The sequence below is a fragment of the Enhydra lutris genome, unplaced genomic scaffold, assembly GCF_002288905.1.
Source record: "Enhydra lutris kenyoni isolate GAN:26980312 unplaced genomic scaffold, ASM228890v2 scaffoldscaffold10, whole genome shotgun sequence".
Taxonomy (NCBI): Eukaryota; Metazoa; Chordata; class Mammalia; order Carnivora; family Mustelidae; genus Enhydra; species Enhydra lutris.
Genome location: NW_019154094.1, coordinates 37,746,279 through 37,763,635, shown reverse-complemented (window position 1 = coordinate 37,763,635; position 17,357 = coordinate 37,746,279). Strand labels below are relative to the sequence as shown.

Here is a 17,357-nt window from a genome sequence, read left to right as displayed (position 1 = left end):
GTTCCATATTTCCTCTTGTGATTGAGTTCTAGCTTCAGAGCATTGTGGTCTGAAAGTATGCAGGGAATGATCTAAATCTTTTGATACTGGTTGAGACCTGATTTATGACCCAGGATGTGATCTATTCTGGAGAATGTTCCATGTGCACTAGAGAAGAATGTGTATTCTGTTGATTTGGGATGGAATGTTCTGAATAGGTCTGTGATGCCCATCTGGTCCAGTGTGTCATTTAAGGCCTTTATTTCCTTGTTGATCTTTTGTTTGGATGTTCTGTCCATTTCAGTGAGCGGAGTGTTAAAATCCCCTACTACCACTGTATTATTGTCAATGTGTTTCATTGATTTTGTTTTTAATGGGTTTATATAGTTGGATGCTCCCATGTTAGGGGCATAGATATTTAAAATTGTTAGAGTTTCTTGTTGGACAGACGCTTTGAGTATGATATAGTGTCCTTCCTCATCTCTTATTATAGTCTTTGGCTTAAAATCTACGTGATCTGATCTAAGGTTGCCACCCCAGCTGATGTCCATTAGCATGGTAAATTGTTTTCCACCCCCTTACTTTAAGTCTAGAGGTGTCTTTGGGTCTAAAATGAGTTTCTTGTAGGCAGCATATTGATGGCTTTTTTTTTTATCCATTGTTTTATCCATTCTGATACCCTGTGTCTTTTGATTGGGGCATTTAGCCCATTTACATTCAGGGTAACTATTGAGAGATATGAATTTAGTGCCATTGTATTTCCTGTAAGGTGACTGTAACTGTATATTGTCTCTGTTCCTTTCTGATCTACTACTTTTAGGGTCTCTCTTTGCTTAGAGGACCCCTTTCAATATTTCCTGTACAGCTGGTTTGGTGTTTACAAATTCTTTTAGTTTTTGTTTGTCCTGGAAGCTTTTTATCTCTCCTTCTATTTTCAATGATAGCCTAGTTGGATATAGTATTCTTGGCTGCATGTTTTTCTCGTTTAGTACTCTGAATATATCATGCCAGTTCTTTCTGGCCTGCCAGGTCTCTGTGGATAAGTCTGCTGCCAATCTATTATTTTTACCATTGTATGTTACAGACTTCTTGTCCCGGGCTGCTTTCAGGATTTTCTCTTTGTCGCTAAGACTTGTAAATTTTACTGTTAGGTGACGGGGTGTTGACCTATTCTTATTGATTTTGAGGGGGGTTCCCTGTGCCTCCTGGATTTTGATGCTTGTTCCCTTTGCCATATTAGAGTAATTCTCTCCAATATACCTTCTGCTCCTCTCTCTCTTTCTTCTTCTTCTGGAATCCCAATTATTCTAATGTCGTTTCCTCTTATGGTGTCACTTATCTCTCGAATTCTCCCCTCATGGTCCAGTAGTTGTTTTTCTCTCTTTTTCTCAACCTCTTTATGCTGTCATTTGGTATTCTATATCACTAATTCTTTCTTCTACCTCATTTATCGTAGAAGAAAGAGCCTCCATTTTTTATTTCACCTCTTTAATAGCTTTTTTTATTTCAACTTGGTTAGATTTTAGTTCTTTTATTTCTCCAGAAAGGGCTTTTATCTCTCTGGAGAGAGTTTCTCTAATATCTTCCATGCCTTTTTCGAGCCTGGCTAGAACCTTGAGAATCATCATTCTGAACTTTAGATCTGACATATTACCAATGTCTGTATTGATTAGGTCCCTAGCCTTTGGTACTGCCTCTTGTTCTTTTTTTTGCGTTGAGTTTTTCCACCTTGTCATTTTATCCAGATTAGAATATATGAAGGAGCAAATAAAATACTAAACAGGTGGTGAAGACCCCAGGAAAATTCTCTTTAACCAAATTGGAAGAGACCCCAAATTGTGGGGGGAAGTGAGGGGGCAAAAAGAAGTTCAGGAAAAAATAAATTTAAAAAAATAAAGAAAAAATATTAAAAAGAATATATATATATTATTGGTGACTAGAAAAAGGTCACCCACTTAATTTTGTGAGTATTTTAGTCTCTTAGAAGAAACTTAGAAGAAACTACCTCCAAAATTTAAAGAATGAAAAACATATATAAGGGTAAACATGATGAACGATGGAATATGACTATAAATATGAAAAAAAAATAATTTCTTAAAAAGGAGTTGGTAAGATAAGTTGATTGGGAGAATAACTTTCTTTTGAAAGTGGAGAGAATTTGCTCAGGCTGGAGACTAGAACAAAGCCCTGTGCTAGATTTCGGGTATATTTTGATCTATTAAAAGAAGTTGCATCCCACATTTTTTTAGAGGAAAAAACCCTATGTGTATACAAAAAAATAAAGGTAGATACAATGAAGGATAAAATATGACTATAATAATGAAGGTTCAAAAAAGATTTTTTTAAGTGAAAGGTATTGTTAAGATAAACTAGTTAAAAAACATTAAAAGTTTACAAAAAATTTCAGCATAAGAAAAAAAATAAAATTAAAAAAATTTCACTTTGCAAGACTAAAGAATCATGGGGAGAAAGCTATGAATTCTATGCTTTGCTTTCTCCTCCTCTGGAATTCTGCTGTCCTCCTTGGTAAGTGAACGTGGTCATGGCTGGATTTCTTGCTGATCTTCTGATGGAGGGGCCTGTTGTACTGATTCTCAAGTATCTTCACCTGAGGCAGAATTGCCCCTCCCTTATCAGGGGCCAGGCTAAGTAATCTGCTTGGGTTCATTTTTGGGAGCTTTCGTTCTCTGAACACTTTCTGTAGAGTTCCAGAGGATGGGAATGAAAATGGTGGCTTCCCAATCTCCAGCCCAGAGGAGCCGAGAGCTCAGAGCCCCACTCCTCAGTGCACCCTCAGAGAAAAGCGCTCAATCACTCCCATCTCCCTGGCCTCCAGCTGTGCTCCAAGCTCACCCAGCCTGTGATCAAGAGTCTCTGTCTCTGGCACACAGCCCCACCTGGAGTCTCCAAACCCCTCAGATCCCTGCACTCTTCCAGGGGGTTCTCCCCAGACCTTGTGGGGTCCCTGCTCACAGAGCAGTAGCCTGTGCCATGGATCACAATTTAAGGTAATCCTGAGTTGAGAGCTCACTCCTCAGCTCCATCTCTGTAGCCAGCTTCCCTGCTCTAATACCTGTGAGCTCTGCAACACTCAGACACCACCGATCCTTCTGTGACCCTGTGGGACCTGAGACCACGCTGTCCCCATGTGGGCTTCACCCCAGCTTAGCCTCTGGAGTGAAGTCCCTCAGTAGAGCCGACTTTTAAAACTTCTGATTTTGTGCTCCGTTTCTCTGCCACTTGCCGGGAGCCAGCCCCTCTCCCCGCATCTATCTTCCTGTCGCTTTGGATTCACTTCTCCACCAGTCCTATGTTTCAGAAAGTGGTCAATTTTCCGTTTCTAGAGTTGCTGCTCTTCTTCTCTTCAATCTCCTGTTGGATTTGTAGGTGTTCGGAATGGTTTGATCAGCTATCTAGCTGATCTCCTGCTACCTGATGTCATCTAAGCCTGCTACTTCTCCGCCATCTTGACTCCTCCTCCCCATTATAGTTTTATGCCCAAAATTATATTACCTATCATTGTACTATTTATACCCACTTTGGAAAACAGGAGTCTTAGGTGACTGCCCAGGCTCTACGTCTCATTTTTTTTTTTTTTTTAAACGGAAGCACTTTAATAGTAAGGTCTTACTTTGGAAAAGATAATCATCTTTTACTTCAAAGCCTGATTGCACAGTTAAGGTTGTACATCATACTTTTCCCACCTTCTCTTATATACTAAAGATCCATCTGTAGAAAGTACATAATAAATATAAATATGAATGTCATAGGAACAAGCTTCTGTTTCAACTTTGTGAAAAACAAAATAAACACAAACTAAAATTGAAAATTGGGATGCCTTGGTGGCTCAGTTGGTTAAGCTGCTGCCTTCAGATCAGGTCATGATCCTGGGTCCCATGGTCCTGGGATCAAATCCCACATCGGGCTCCTTGCAGGGCAGGGAGACTGCTTCTCTCTCTGCCTCTGCCTGCCACTCTGCCTGCTTGTGCACTCGCTCTCTCTCTCTCTCTGACAAATAAATAAGTAAATAAAATCTTAAAAAAAAAAACCTGAAAGAGAAAATATCCTAACATCTTTAAACTTAACTTTTCTATGGGAAGGAAATGGGGTTTGTTCTCTGAATTTACCAGAAATTTTCAAAATGTTGACATGAGACAAAGTTTTCAGGAAAAAAAATGTACATATTTTATTCTCATTCAATTCCCTCACTTACATTGTGCATCCTCTTTAAGCTTCTTTGTATCCTTCTCACTACTTTTCCTATTGTTCTCAGACAGAAAGTAAATTTTAGGAAGTTTTGTTTATTTAGATGAATCCTAATGGCATTTTCAGGCAGCAGAGATACAGGCACCAAATGACACAGCTGAGAATAATGAAGCTCTTACATTAAATCAAAAGACTCATGATTTCATCTCAACAATGCAGATTCAGCAACTAAGACCTTGAAAGCATCTACATGGAATTCAAATGTGTAAAAGCAGAGATGGAAAATGTCCTGAATCTCTTCAGAATGCCATATCAAATCAAATAAGAAGAAAGTTACTAGATTTTTAAAAATCTGATGTTCTTCTAATGGATAAAGATTGAATGGCATCCAGAAATGAGATGTGAACATTCAGAATATAGTAGGGTGAAACTCTGTCCTGTCACTTCCATTTTATGAATTTATGTAGAGATTAAATTATTATAGCCTGCTTTGGTTCCCAACCAGTTCCTCAGGAATAGAGGAGAAATTTACGGGTGATTTAAGGGAGCATTTACATCGACAGAGAGAAGGCATAATTTGTCAGGGGAGACCCTTATACTTCCTTCTTCTCCATAATGTTCAACTGAGCTGACATTTTAGCAAATTGAACGGCTTAACTGTTTAAAAAGAGAGGTTCCGGATTTCAAAAAATGGGTAAAAGAGTTGTGAATAATGCCTCACTTCCTCACTCATCAACTCCCTACCACAGATGCCTTCTTTAACGATAACCTGGTTTCAAGCTGGAATCCATAAGACCCATGGATCACATCTCCACAATATTCCCCTGCACAGAATAGCCCCACATCAGCATGATTTTCAAGAGCCCAAAGATGATATTCAAGGCCAGAGTGATCTGGTCTCTGCCTATCCCTCCAGCATCATCACTTAGCCATCCTTCCTTTGAACTGCACCCTGTAACAGATCTCTCTTTCTTTTCCTGGCTTGGTATACTTGCTTGTCTGCGAGGCTCTTTTCTTCCTCCTCCTCCTCTACTCCAATTAATAATAATGACAATAATAATAATAATAAATAGTAACATATTTATACTACACTCACTACACTCTAAGTACTGTTCTAATTCACTTAATCATCAATCAATCCTGACATGCATGGACTATTACAATCACCATTTTAAAGAGGTTAAATAAACTTGCCCATGGTCATGCAGTTAGTGTGTTTTAGATTCTGGGATTCAAAACTACTGATTCACCACTAGACAATATTCTCTGTATTTTCCCTCGTTAAGTGCAGTCCACCTCTTCAGACTCAGAGTCACCAACTCCAGCAAGATTTCTCCTTTTCCACTTTTCACCTTAGAGTATATGTACTTCCTCTTGGCTCACGTATATCTTTCTGTACTTCATTTGCCACATTCCATTATAATTAACCATTCATGCTACACTTGTAGATTATCAGTGACCATGGCTCATTTATTTTTATATTCTAGTGCCTGCCATCCAACAAATGTAAGTTGAATGTAAATGTAAATAAATATTTCACATTATGGCAAAATATCAGAGGCTTAAAAGGCACTTCAGAATATGATATTTACATGTAATTATCTGTTCCACTATCTTCTATACAAATATCCACTGTATTGCATACACCCAAAGCTTAAGTAAATATTTGTAAAGTGAATAAAAAGGTCCGTGATGGAATTTTAGTGGAAACTAAAATCTTTCTAGTAAATATTCAGACTGTTCTAAAATGAAGAAATGAATTATCAAATTAAATCAAGACAGATGAGAGCCTCTGGGTTAGATATATCTTGCACACAAATTAAATATTTGGAGGATTTATTAACTGGTCTATGCAAATGGACAGCATTCAACAGTTCTGAGTCAGATGTAAATAGGTAAGCCTTCAGAAATGGTGATTTGATAACTCTAGTTTGGGAGAAAAAAATCATCTTTAATTCTTTCCTATCTTACTAAGCATAAACAGACCACCAGATCAATGGTGGAAAAAAACTGATGACTTCTGATTTATTCTAAATATTTTGGAAGCTTGTGTGTAGTCAAACAATCCAATATATATATTCACCTCCAAAAATTAAAAGTATTCCAATACACAAAATAATATAACGTTCAAGTTTTAAAGGAAAACTTCACACCAAGTATGTAAGGTAGCATAACTAACACTTAACAAAATGCCTCCTCCAGCCCTTTCACCCCATTATATTTTTCTACTTTTTCTGTTTTTGTCTTTTTTTGTTTTAGATTTTATTTATCGAGAGTGAGCAAGAGAAAGAGGGAGAGAGAGAGCGCACAAGCGGTGGGGGGCAGGGGGAGGGAGATGGACAAGCAGACTCCCTACTGAGCAGGGAGCCCAACAGGGGCCTGGATCCCAGGACCCAATCCCAGAACTCTGGGACCCTGACTTCAGCCAAAGGCAGACACTTAACCACTTAACTGCTTACCCTACTGAGCCACCCAGGTGCTGCTCTAGTTCTTTTTTGAACGGCTGACACATGCACATGGTAAACCATTAAAAGTTACAAACAAACATACAGGGAAAAGTAAGACTCTTACCCTCCTCTTTGTTTTCCTGTTTCCTTTCTTACATACAAGCACTATTACCATTTTTGTGTGAATTCTTCCAGATACAATCTAAGCATACACGAACACCCAGATGGTGATATAACCAAGCTATATCATACGGTTGAATTCAGTGTCTTACTATTCAGCATTTTAAAATAGTTCTAAATATTGCAACAAATGTTTTGAGTGACTACTCTCATGTGTATACCTTTCTGTATTACCTATGAAATTTTAGAGTTCTTGAAGAAAAGGCACTCTTAGAAAAGTCTACATAATTCCAAAGCAATAAGCCTTCCATGTTTTCATCAAGTAATGTTTTCATTTATATCTTCTCTCTGTTTCACCCAATTTTCTCCATGGAATTTATCAAGTGATCTGTCGTTTCTTCCTTGATAGTCACTCCATTTTTGGTAGATAAAAAAATCCCCTACTTGTTTGATTCTATACAGGAACTCTGTTCTGTTCCAATAATGCATCTGACATTACTTCAGTTGGATAATATCTGAAGTGTGATTTGGAGAGTTGATTCTCACATCTCTCACATCTTTCTAGATTTTTCTAGACTTTTTCCAATGTGCTCTTCTGTATCTGATTCTCTAATCTCAGAGAGAAAAATATCCTGCTGGTATTTTAATTGGAATTGCATTACATGTATATATGTATATACTAATTTATGGGAAACTGAAATCTTCATTCCATAGTCTATCTATCTGGGATCAGTACGTATTTCCCTCTGTTCAAGTTTCCTTTTAGGTATTAGTAACATTCACAGTTTCTTCAATAAATATTCTTTCAGTATATATTTTTTAGTTTATTCATAAGTATTTTATCTTTCTAACAGAAATGGAATCTCTTCTGCCACTTTAAAATACAGCTGTTTGCATACAGCAAGGCTATTGATTTTTTAATATTAATTTTGTACTCAGTCATTTTACTGAATTCGTTCATTTGGTGTAGTTCCCAGCTGATGTCCTTATGCTTTTCAGACCTACTGTATTTCTTGCAAATAATGAAAATGCTGTCTTCTTTTTTCCAATTTTTAACGACACATATTTTTAACAGGCATCATCCTTGTTTTCACCGTAAGTTCAATGGAAAGTTACAGTATTTTCCAATTTAGCCAAATACAGACTTTGGGGGAAGACATATTTACATATATTAATTCTATATTTTGAATTACATGTTCAAAGCATTGATTTTTCATTCCATCTATTTACAATCTAAATGTTTAAGCTTATATATTTTCTCTGAACACTCGTTCAGTTGCATGTCATATGTTCCATTACATATTATTTTATCATTTTTTTATATACCCTGAAATTTTTACTTTGATTTCTTTTCTAAACCAACATTCAGGTAACATGTTCACCTGATCTCTTCATTCATCTCCATCTATCAAATCTCTGCCAACTATTCTTTTTATTCTTTCTTTTTTCTTTTTCTTCTCTCTTCCCCTCGCTTTCTCTCATTTATTTTACTGGGTCATCAGGCATGATTTACAATTTTGATCTTAATTTCTGGTTTTGTTGCATTGAGATTAGACATAGTAGTTGTCCATGATACTTCTATATTTTATTATTTATTCTTTTACTAAATATTTAATTGGCATAGAGAAATTATGAGAATTCTCTTTCAGAGTATAGATGTTGATATATTAAAGTTACATCCACTCTATATACTTCAATTTGCCATTTAGACTTTTGTGAATTTATCTTTCATACACTTGATCTTCCATGGCCTCAGATGAGTATATGATGGTCCTATGAGCAATGTGTTTTGACTGATATTCCACTGATTAACTGCACTTTTTTGTTTATGAATTGTATTAATAGGAATTTTGTTTCCCTGTTGTATTGTTAGGGCTGCCATAACCAAGTACCACAAATATGGTCATTTAGAACAAAATACAAGTATTGCCTTTCAGTTTGGGAGTTTAGAAGTCAAAATAAAGGTGTCAGCAAGGCCACACTTTCTCTAAAGATTCTAGGAGAGGGTTCTTCCTTGCCTCCTTCCAATTTCTGGTGGTTGCTGGCAATTTTTTGTATTCTTTGGTTTGTGGCAGCATAACTCCAATCTCTGCCCTCCATCTTAACATATCTGTCTTCCCTCTATGTGTCTCTGTCCAAATTTCCCTCATACAGGAATACCAGTTATTGGATTAGAGTCCACCGTAACCCATTAGGCTTTCATCCTAACTTGATTACACCTAAAAGACCTTATTTGCAATGAGTAAGGTCATATTCATACGTACCAGGGTTAGGACTTACATGTCTTCCTGGGGGACATGATTCAAGCTACAATACCTTATTTATCACATTCAGTGCTTTTTGCCCTGATTTATGTTTGTCTATATTAAGAACATAAATCCTTTTTATATGTTTTTTATATGTGTGGGTTCCAGTATGCTGTTCAAGTCCTTCTATTTTTAATCTTTCTGCTTTGGATTTATCACACACATACAGTACCACTTTGCTTGTGCTTTTTAATACAGTCTAAGACTCTTTTCTTTTAATAAGTGTATCCCATTTATATTAAAACATATTATCTATATTCATTCCAGCATCACATTTTATGTTATGTTTTCTCTTTTATTGCTTTATTTTTTCTGTGTTCTGTGTATTTCTTTGCCTTGTTGTGCATGACTTGGGTAGCTTACTACAGTTCAGAAACTTTCTTTTCCCTTTTGGGTCATTTGAGTGTTTTATTTTATATCTAAAAGATTATTTTGTATACCTGATCTTCTATTTTATAGACACTAGGAATAATGATGGATTGCTATCTCCAATACCTTTAGTAGGTATCATTATAGTCATTAGTTGTTCTAATGCTTACTCCTTACCTGAAACTATACTCAAATACCACCTGTTCTAATTATCAGCTGTATATGATTTTTTAAAGATAGGTAATACTTTATTCAAACCCATGAGAGAAATGGACAGCTTGGGTCTGTTAGCAAGTGTGTTTTAAAGCATAGGTCAGTATTCATATATGAGAGTATACACTGATACACACAAATTAAATGATCAGAGCACAACTTTCTAATATTTACAACAGAATAAGCTTCCCTGTAAAAGCAGCAATGTTATGACTTTTCTTTAAGATTTTACTTATTTGAGAGAGAGAAAGAACACAAGTGGTGTGAGAGGCACAGGGAGAAGCAGATTCCCTGCCAAGCATGGAGCCCAACATGGGGCTTGATCCTGACATCTTGGGACCAAGGCCCAAACCAAAGGCAGACACTTAACTGACTGAGGCACACAGGCACCCCTGCTATGCCATTTTAAAAAAGATTTTATTTATTCATGACAGAGAGAGAGAGAGGCAGAGGGAGAAGCAGGATTCCTGAGGAGCAGGGAGCCTGATGTGGGACTTCATCCCTGGATCCTGGGATCATGACCTGAGCTGAACGCAGACACTCAACCAAATGAGCCACACAGGTACCCCATATTATGACATTTTTAAGAAGACTTTATTTATTCATTTGACAGAGAGAGACACAGCAAGAGAGGGAATACAAGCAGGGGGAGTGGGAAAGAAAGAAAGAGGCTTCCTGCTGAGCAGAGAACCTAATGTGGGGCTCAATCCCAGGGCCCTGGGATCATGACCTGAGCCAAAGGCAGACACTTAATGACTGAGCCACCCAGGCACCTCTGTTATGACATTTTTAACTTTAATATTCCTCTCCTTCTTCACACACTCTTTTGACAGAATCTACACCAAACCTCCTCATAATCCTTCTCAAGGGCAGCCTTTCAGACCACACAAAACTCTCCTTCCTCCATACTTTCACCCACATACCAGTGAACAAAGGCACACTTGGCATACATCAGATCAAACTTGGGGTCCAGGTGAGCCCAGGCCTCAGCAATAACTGTGGTGCATTGGTCACCATGCACACAGCTCCCTGTACTATGGCAAGTTCTCCGCCAGGTACCATGGTGGGAGGCTGGTAATTAATGCCAATCTGAAGCCAGTGGGGCACAAGTCCATAAACTGGATGGTACACATTGTCTTGATGGTGGCAATGGCAGCATTGACATCTTTGGGAACCATGTCGCCATGGTACAACAGGCAGCAAGCCATGTTTTACGATAGCAAGGGTCACAATGTCACATTTCCTCATCTGGTTGGCTGATTCAAAGTATACACTGGTGATCTCTGCTACAGAAAGCTGTTCATGGTAGGCTTTCTCAGCAGAGATGACAGAAGCATATATGGCCAGAAGGAAGTGGATGCAGTAACAGGGGATGGGACTAGGTTGGTCTGCAATTGTCAGATCAACATTCAGAACTCCATCAAATCTGAGGGAAGCAGTGATGGAGGACACAAATTGACTATCAACCTATTTAGGTTAGTGTAGGCTGTGTGTTCATTATCAAGGTTCTATCAACGATGTCATAATAGATGGCCTGAATGTTTACCATGGAGGCACAATCAGAGTGCTCCAAGGTGGTATGGGTAGTGAGGGTGGGGTTGTAGGACTCAACTATAGCTGTCGATACCTGGGCGGCTGCATAAATGGAGAACTCCAGCTTGGACTTTTTGCCATAATCGACAGAGACGTTCTATTGGCAGGGAGGTGAAACTGAAACCAGCTGCCCCTCCAAAGCTGTAGAAAGCAAAGAAACGCTGAAGAACTGTGCACTTGTCAGCTGGTTCCTGAATCCTGTCCAAAACAAGGCAAATTATCTTGCCAGTGGTGTAGTAACCCTGGGATAGTTCTTGGCAGCATCTTTCTTGACTGTGATGAGCTGTTCAGGGTGGAAGAACTGGCCGTAGGTGCCAGTACGAACTTCATCAATGACTGTGGGTTCCAGGTCTACAAATATTGCCCTGGGCACATGCTTTCCAGCACTGATTTCATCAAAGAAGGTTTCAAGAGAGACTTCTTCATCAATAATCTTGTCACTTGGCATCTGACCAGCCGGCTGGGATGATGTGTTCCAGTAACAGGGCTCCCAAAAGACATCACCAATCTGAACACCAGCCTGGTTAACACGTATGGAGATGCATTCACTCGGGGTTACTGCTTTGTGGCTGCCAAGAAGATGGTGGAGAGGAGGGAAGAGGTTGTTGCTTCTAACAGCTAGACTCTTGGGTGGTTGATGTAAGAGAACCTGGCAAATGACTGTGATTATAAAAGATGAAATAATTGATATTTTTATACAACTAGTTCCCCTCCAACTTCTACGTTACATTGTTTCTTTATTGTCATTCTATTCACATTATGTATTGAAACTATGATTCCAAGAGTTGTTCCTTCCTTAGTTTTAAAGTTAATTGCATAAAAAAAAAGTTAATTGCATTTTATGCTCACCTCTGTTTTTGTTGTTGTTGCTGTTTTCCTTTATTTAGCTCATTGTTGTTATTTTAGCCATGGTGGATATGTAAGAATAAATTCTCATAGTACTTGCACAACCAAAAGTACATGCTCTTATTTTTGTTGTTGTTGTTATTGTTGTTGTTTAAAGTAGCCTCCACACCCAGCATGGTGCCCAACACAATGCTTGAACTCAGGACCCTGAGATCAAGACCTGAGCTGAGATCAAGAATCAGACACTTAACTGACTGAACCACCCAGGTGCCCCTTGCTCTTGCCTTTTTACTTCAACAAGCTGTCTAGATATAACATTTTCCTGATACTTTATTTCCTGGATGACTATGCATTTTATCCTATCATTGTTTTCTAATGATATATATTGTTGGGAACTTTAAGGACAGCCTGATATTTCCCCTTGTAAGTTATCTGATCTTTGGCTGGAATACTCAAAGAATTATATACTTATCTTCAAAACTCATAATTTGACAAAGTCATGTTTCAGTTTTACACATACCTTACTAATTTTTCTTTAGTTGTGATGTGCTTTGAACGTGTCCTTAAATAGTGTTTAGAGTACGTTTTCACTTTCCACCTTGGTGGGAGGTTATTTTATTCAAGGATGATAAACATACATTGATACTCCTTTGTTTTCAGTAACTCTATTAAATCTACTATCAGTTTCTGGTCTGTGTGTTTACTTTCTTCAATCTGTCTTCTCTTCTGTATTTTCGTTGTGTTTTAAACAATCCCTGAGGTTTTGTTTGCTTGAATTTGTTTTGCTTTCATATAGTGTCTTCATTTATGTGACAATTTTATTCTTCACTTATTTCCTAAGCTCTGCCAACTTAGTTTCACTTGTTTCTGTTGAACATAATTATAATTTCTTACTAAAAATCATATCTCTGCCTCAATTTTTTTAAATTTAGGATTGTTTATTTCAATTATTTGAGTCCATGACAATAAGTTTGCTTGCAATATTCATCCACCCCAGAGCAACATTTTTCTGAAATATGTTCTCTGCCTTCTGCTTTTCTGGATCCATTCTTCCTTTTCTCCATCCCCTTCCCCAAACTCTCCATTCCACCCCTGTCCCTAATCTTTACATAAATATGCTGGTTCCTTTTGCAATTTTGTTTACTTTTAATTAGATGAATCTTTGTAGCAAGCTGTGCATTTTGATCCTTTGTTAAAAGTACTGCTGTTCTGGCCCCTTGGTCTGCACAAGATTTGAGAACTGATATCTTCCTAACTTTTGCTGCATTCTGCTGCAACAGTGATTTTCTTCATGAGGCACCTGGGCGGCTCAGTTGGTTAAGCTTCTGCCTTTTGCTCAGGTCATGATCCCAGGGTCCTGGAATGGAGCCCCATAGTTAGGCTCCATCCTCAGCGGGGAGTCTGCTTCTCCCTTTTCTTCTACCCCTCCCCCTCAATCATGCTATTTTTCTCTCAAATAAACAAATAAAATATTTTTTAGAGAAGAATGATTTTCTTCAGTGTCTTCTGGCATCCCATCAGATCCTTTCTTCCTACAACACTCCTTCCTAATCATTTATGGTTTTTGTGATTTGAATTGTTTAGGTATCTATTAGTGTGATTTTTGTTAGTCTCTTTTGTTTTTGGAGTTGTTTCAGATAAAAAGAACAGAGATATCCTCACTCTGTCACTGTATAAATTATCTTATTGATGTCCTATGTCAAATGCCCAACACACCTAACAGTGCCAACTCTAAGCCAGGCACTGCTTTAGCTACTGGTAGAGCAGTAGGAGAAAACAAACCAACAAACCAACAAAATTGACATATATCCCTTATCCTGGCCCTTTGAACTAAGAATGGCTAATTAACATAAATAAAGATACCATTTAATTACATGATGTCTTCTGCTCTTCATGTATTTTATTTGGCTTGTATAAAATATAATTTCAGTAAACAAAAATTTACAAACACACTCATACAAAGACTAGTCTATCAAAAATACTGTAATAGCCTCCAAATTAATATACTGGGCTCCAGTTTCATCCCCCTAAAATCCAACTTTGAAATAACAGCCAGAAATATATTATCATACAACTCATTTCTCTGTTTAATTTTGAAAATTGCATTATTTCTTCTTGAGGGGAGAATCATAAAATAGGAGATAAATAGCAAATAAATAACTTTTAAAAAAGAAGAAGAAGAAATATAGAGGCATCTGGGTGGCTCAGTCAGTTACATGTCTGCCTTCAGCTCAGGTCGTGATCTCAGGGTCCTGGGATTGAGCCTTGTGCCAGGCTCCTGCTTAGCGAGTCTGCTTCTCCCTCTTCCTCTGTCCCTCCCCTGTTCATGCTCTTTCTGTCTCAAAAAAATAAAATCTTTAAAAAGAAGAAGAAATATATTCAAGCATCCTGTATTTAAATAGTTATAATATGAATCTTCTAATTTTTTCATACCAGATATTAATGCACTCTGATTTGTCACCTGTAAAATCTCCAGGATACAAAACCTAGTTCAGATTTCCTTATGATGACTTTACAAAGGTTTATTTGCCTGTTATTTTAATTTTCCTGCCAATTCAAGGGCTGGCTACAACTCAGACTGTGTTGAACTACCTGGCTTCATCTAGAAATTTCCTTGTAGTTCTCTGACTCAGTTTTGCTATTGCTTCTCATGGGGTCAAGCCTAACCCAAGCACATGGGATGCAAGTAAATGTCCCTAGTAATTCAACATTAGTGATTTTCCCCTGTCTTTTTTTTTTTTCTTTCAGAGAACACTGGAGGTGATTTTTGTTTATTTGCTTTTGTTTCTGAAACTATTACATCAGTAGTGACTCTTAAAATTCAATTCCCTTTCTACTAACATTTTTAAAAAAGGTAGAAGTGATTTTTGACAGAAAATGAAGCCATTTGGAAGTCTACCCTCGAGAGTAGATGAGAGAAAAATTTCCCCTAGAACGGACCTGAAATTTTTATATAAATTGACTTCAGGCATTTTTTTTTCTATTAACTTGCATCATCATCATGCTAGGCTATTAAGAGGCTAATAATAATGTTAATGGGGTTTATTATTTTTTATGTCATTTTAAAATTTTTATTTATATATTTTATTTTTGTTTTTAAATAATAACTTTATTATTTTGAGTGCTCACAAAGTGTTTAATTATTGTGTTACATGCCATATAAATATTGACTCATTCATCCTCATAATCAGAATAATTAGCCTCATTTTAGAGATAAAAATGTCAAGGCTTAGAGGGAACAAATAACTTCCTCCTTGTTATATAGTTATAGTAACTAATGGCAGAACCAAAGTTCAAATCTGTGTCTGTCAAATGCCCAAACTAACAACCCCAGCCTTCATCTTATACCACCTCTGTTCTAGTTCCAGACAGTCTCATTCTGGAAACTAGGAAGAAATGTGAATCCCTGGGCCCATTTCCAGGATTTCTGACAGGTCAGGCTGGGGATAGAGCATAGAGATCTGTGACCACCAGGTAATTCTCTTCTACATCATTGCTTTAGGAAATATCTTTACTAAAAGAAACACTATAATTTAAAGAGTTCCATATAGTTTCTACTAATGATTTCATTTTTCAACTAAATTTAAAATAGTCATTAAAATATAAGAGAAGACAAAACAAAAAAATTTCAAAAAATTATTCCCAGGGGAAGAGTCAAGATGGCGGAGTAGTAGCAGGCTGAGATGACATCAGGTAGCAGGAGCTCAGCTAGATTGCTTATCAAACCATTGCAAACACCTACAAATTCAACAGGAGATTGAAGAGAAGAAGAGCAACAATTATAGAAACAGAAAATCGACCACTTTCTGAAAGGCAGGACCAGTGGAGAAGTGAATCCAAAGCGATGGGAAGATAGACTGCAGGGGGAGGGGCTGGATCCTGCCAAGTGGCAGAACAAAGGAGCACAAGATCAACTTTTAAAAGTCTGCTCCACTGAGGGACATCACTCCAGAGGCTAAGCCAGGGTGAAGACCACACGGGGTCAGGTGGCCCCAGGTCCCACGGGGTCACAGAAGGATCGGGGGTGTCTGAGTGTCACAGAGCTCCCAGGTATTAGAGCAGAGAAGTGGACTACAGAAACAGAGCCAAGGAGTGAGCTCTCAACTCAGGGTTACCTTGAACCTGTCACAGGCTGGGTGAGCTCGGAGTGTGGACAGAGGCCAGGGAGATGGGAGTGATTGAGCACTTTTCTCTGAGGGCGCACTGAGGAGTGGGGTCCTGAGCTCTCAGCTACTCTGGACCAGAGATTGGGAGGTCACCATTTTAATTCCCGTCCTCCGGAACTCTACGGAAAGTGTTCAGGGAACAAGAGCTCCCGAAAGTGAACCCCAGCAGATTACTTAGCCTGACCCTTGGTAAGGGTGGTGCAATTCTGACTCGGGCAAAGACACCTGAGAATCACTACAGCAGGCCCCTCCACTAGAAGATCAGCAAGAAATTCAGCCAAGACCAAGTTCACTTACCGAGGAGAACAGCAGAATTCCAGAGGAGGAGAAAGCAAAGCATGGAATTCATGGCTTTCTCCCCATGATTCTTTAGTTTTGCAGTTAATTAATTTTTTTAATTTTATTTTTTCTTCTTCTGCTAAATTTTTTTTAACTTTTACCCTTTCCTCTTTTAACATTTTCTAACTAGTTTATCTTAACAATACATTTCATGAAAAAAAAAGTCTTCTTTGAAACTTATTTATTATAGTCATATTTTATCCTTCATTGTATCTAACTTTATTTTTCGTATACACATAGGATTTTTTCTTCTAAAAAATTTGGGGTACAGCTTCTTCTAATAGATCAAAATATACCCTAAATCTACCTCCAGGATTGTTCTAGTCTCCAGCCTCAGCAAATTCTCTCCAATTTCTTTTTTCTTTATTCTCCCAACCAACTTACTTTATCAACTCCTTTTTTAGAAATTAAAATTTTTTTTTTCTCATCTTTATAGGCATATTCCATCCCTTCATTGTGTTTACCCTTATATATGTTTTTCATTCTTTAAAATTTTGGGAGGTAGTTTCTACTAAGAGACCAAAATACTCACAAAATTAAGTGGGTGACCCTGTTCTAGTCACCAGTCCAATATATATATATAATATTTTTCCATTACTTGTTTTCTTTTTTTTAATTTTTCTTTTTTCTGAATTTCTTTTTATCCGCTTTCTCACTCCCACGATTTGGGGTCTCTTCCGATTTGATTAAAGCACATTTTCCTGGGGTCTTTGCCACCTGTTTAGTATTTTATTTGCTCCTTCATATATTCTAATCTGGATAAAATGACAAGG

At 37.7% G+C, this 17,357-nt stretch overlaps 1 pseudogene; it reads right to left on the bottom strand.

Annotated features, from left to right (window-relative positions):
* Positions 1-10,435: 10,435 nt before the first annotated feature.
* Positions 10,436-11,783, bottom strand: LOC111143920 (annotated as a pseudogene).
* Positions 11,784-17,357: the final 5,574 nt, after the last annotated feature.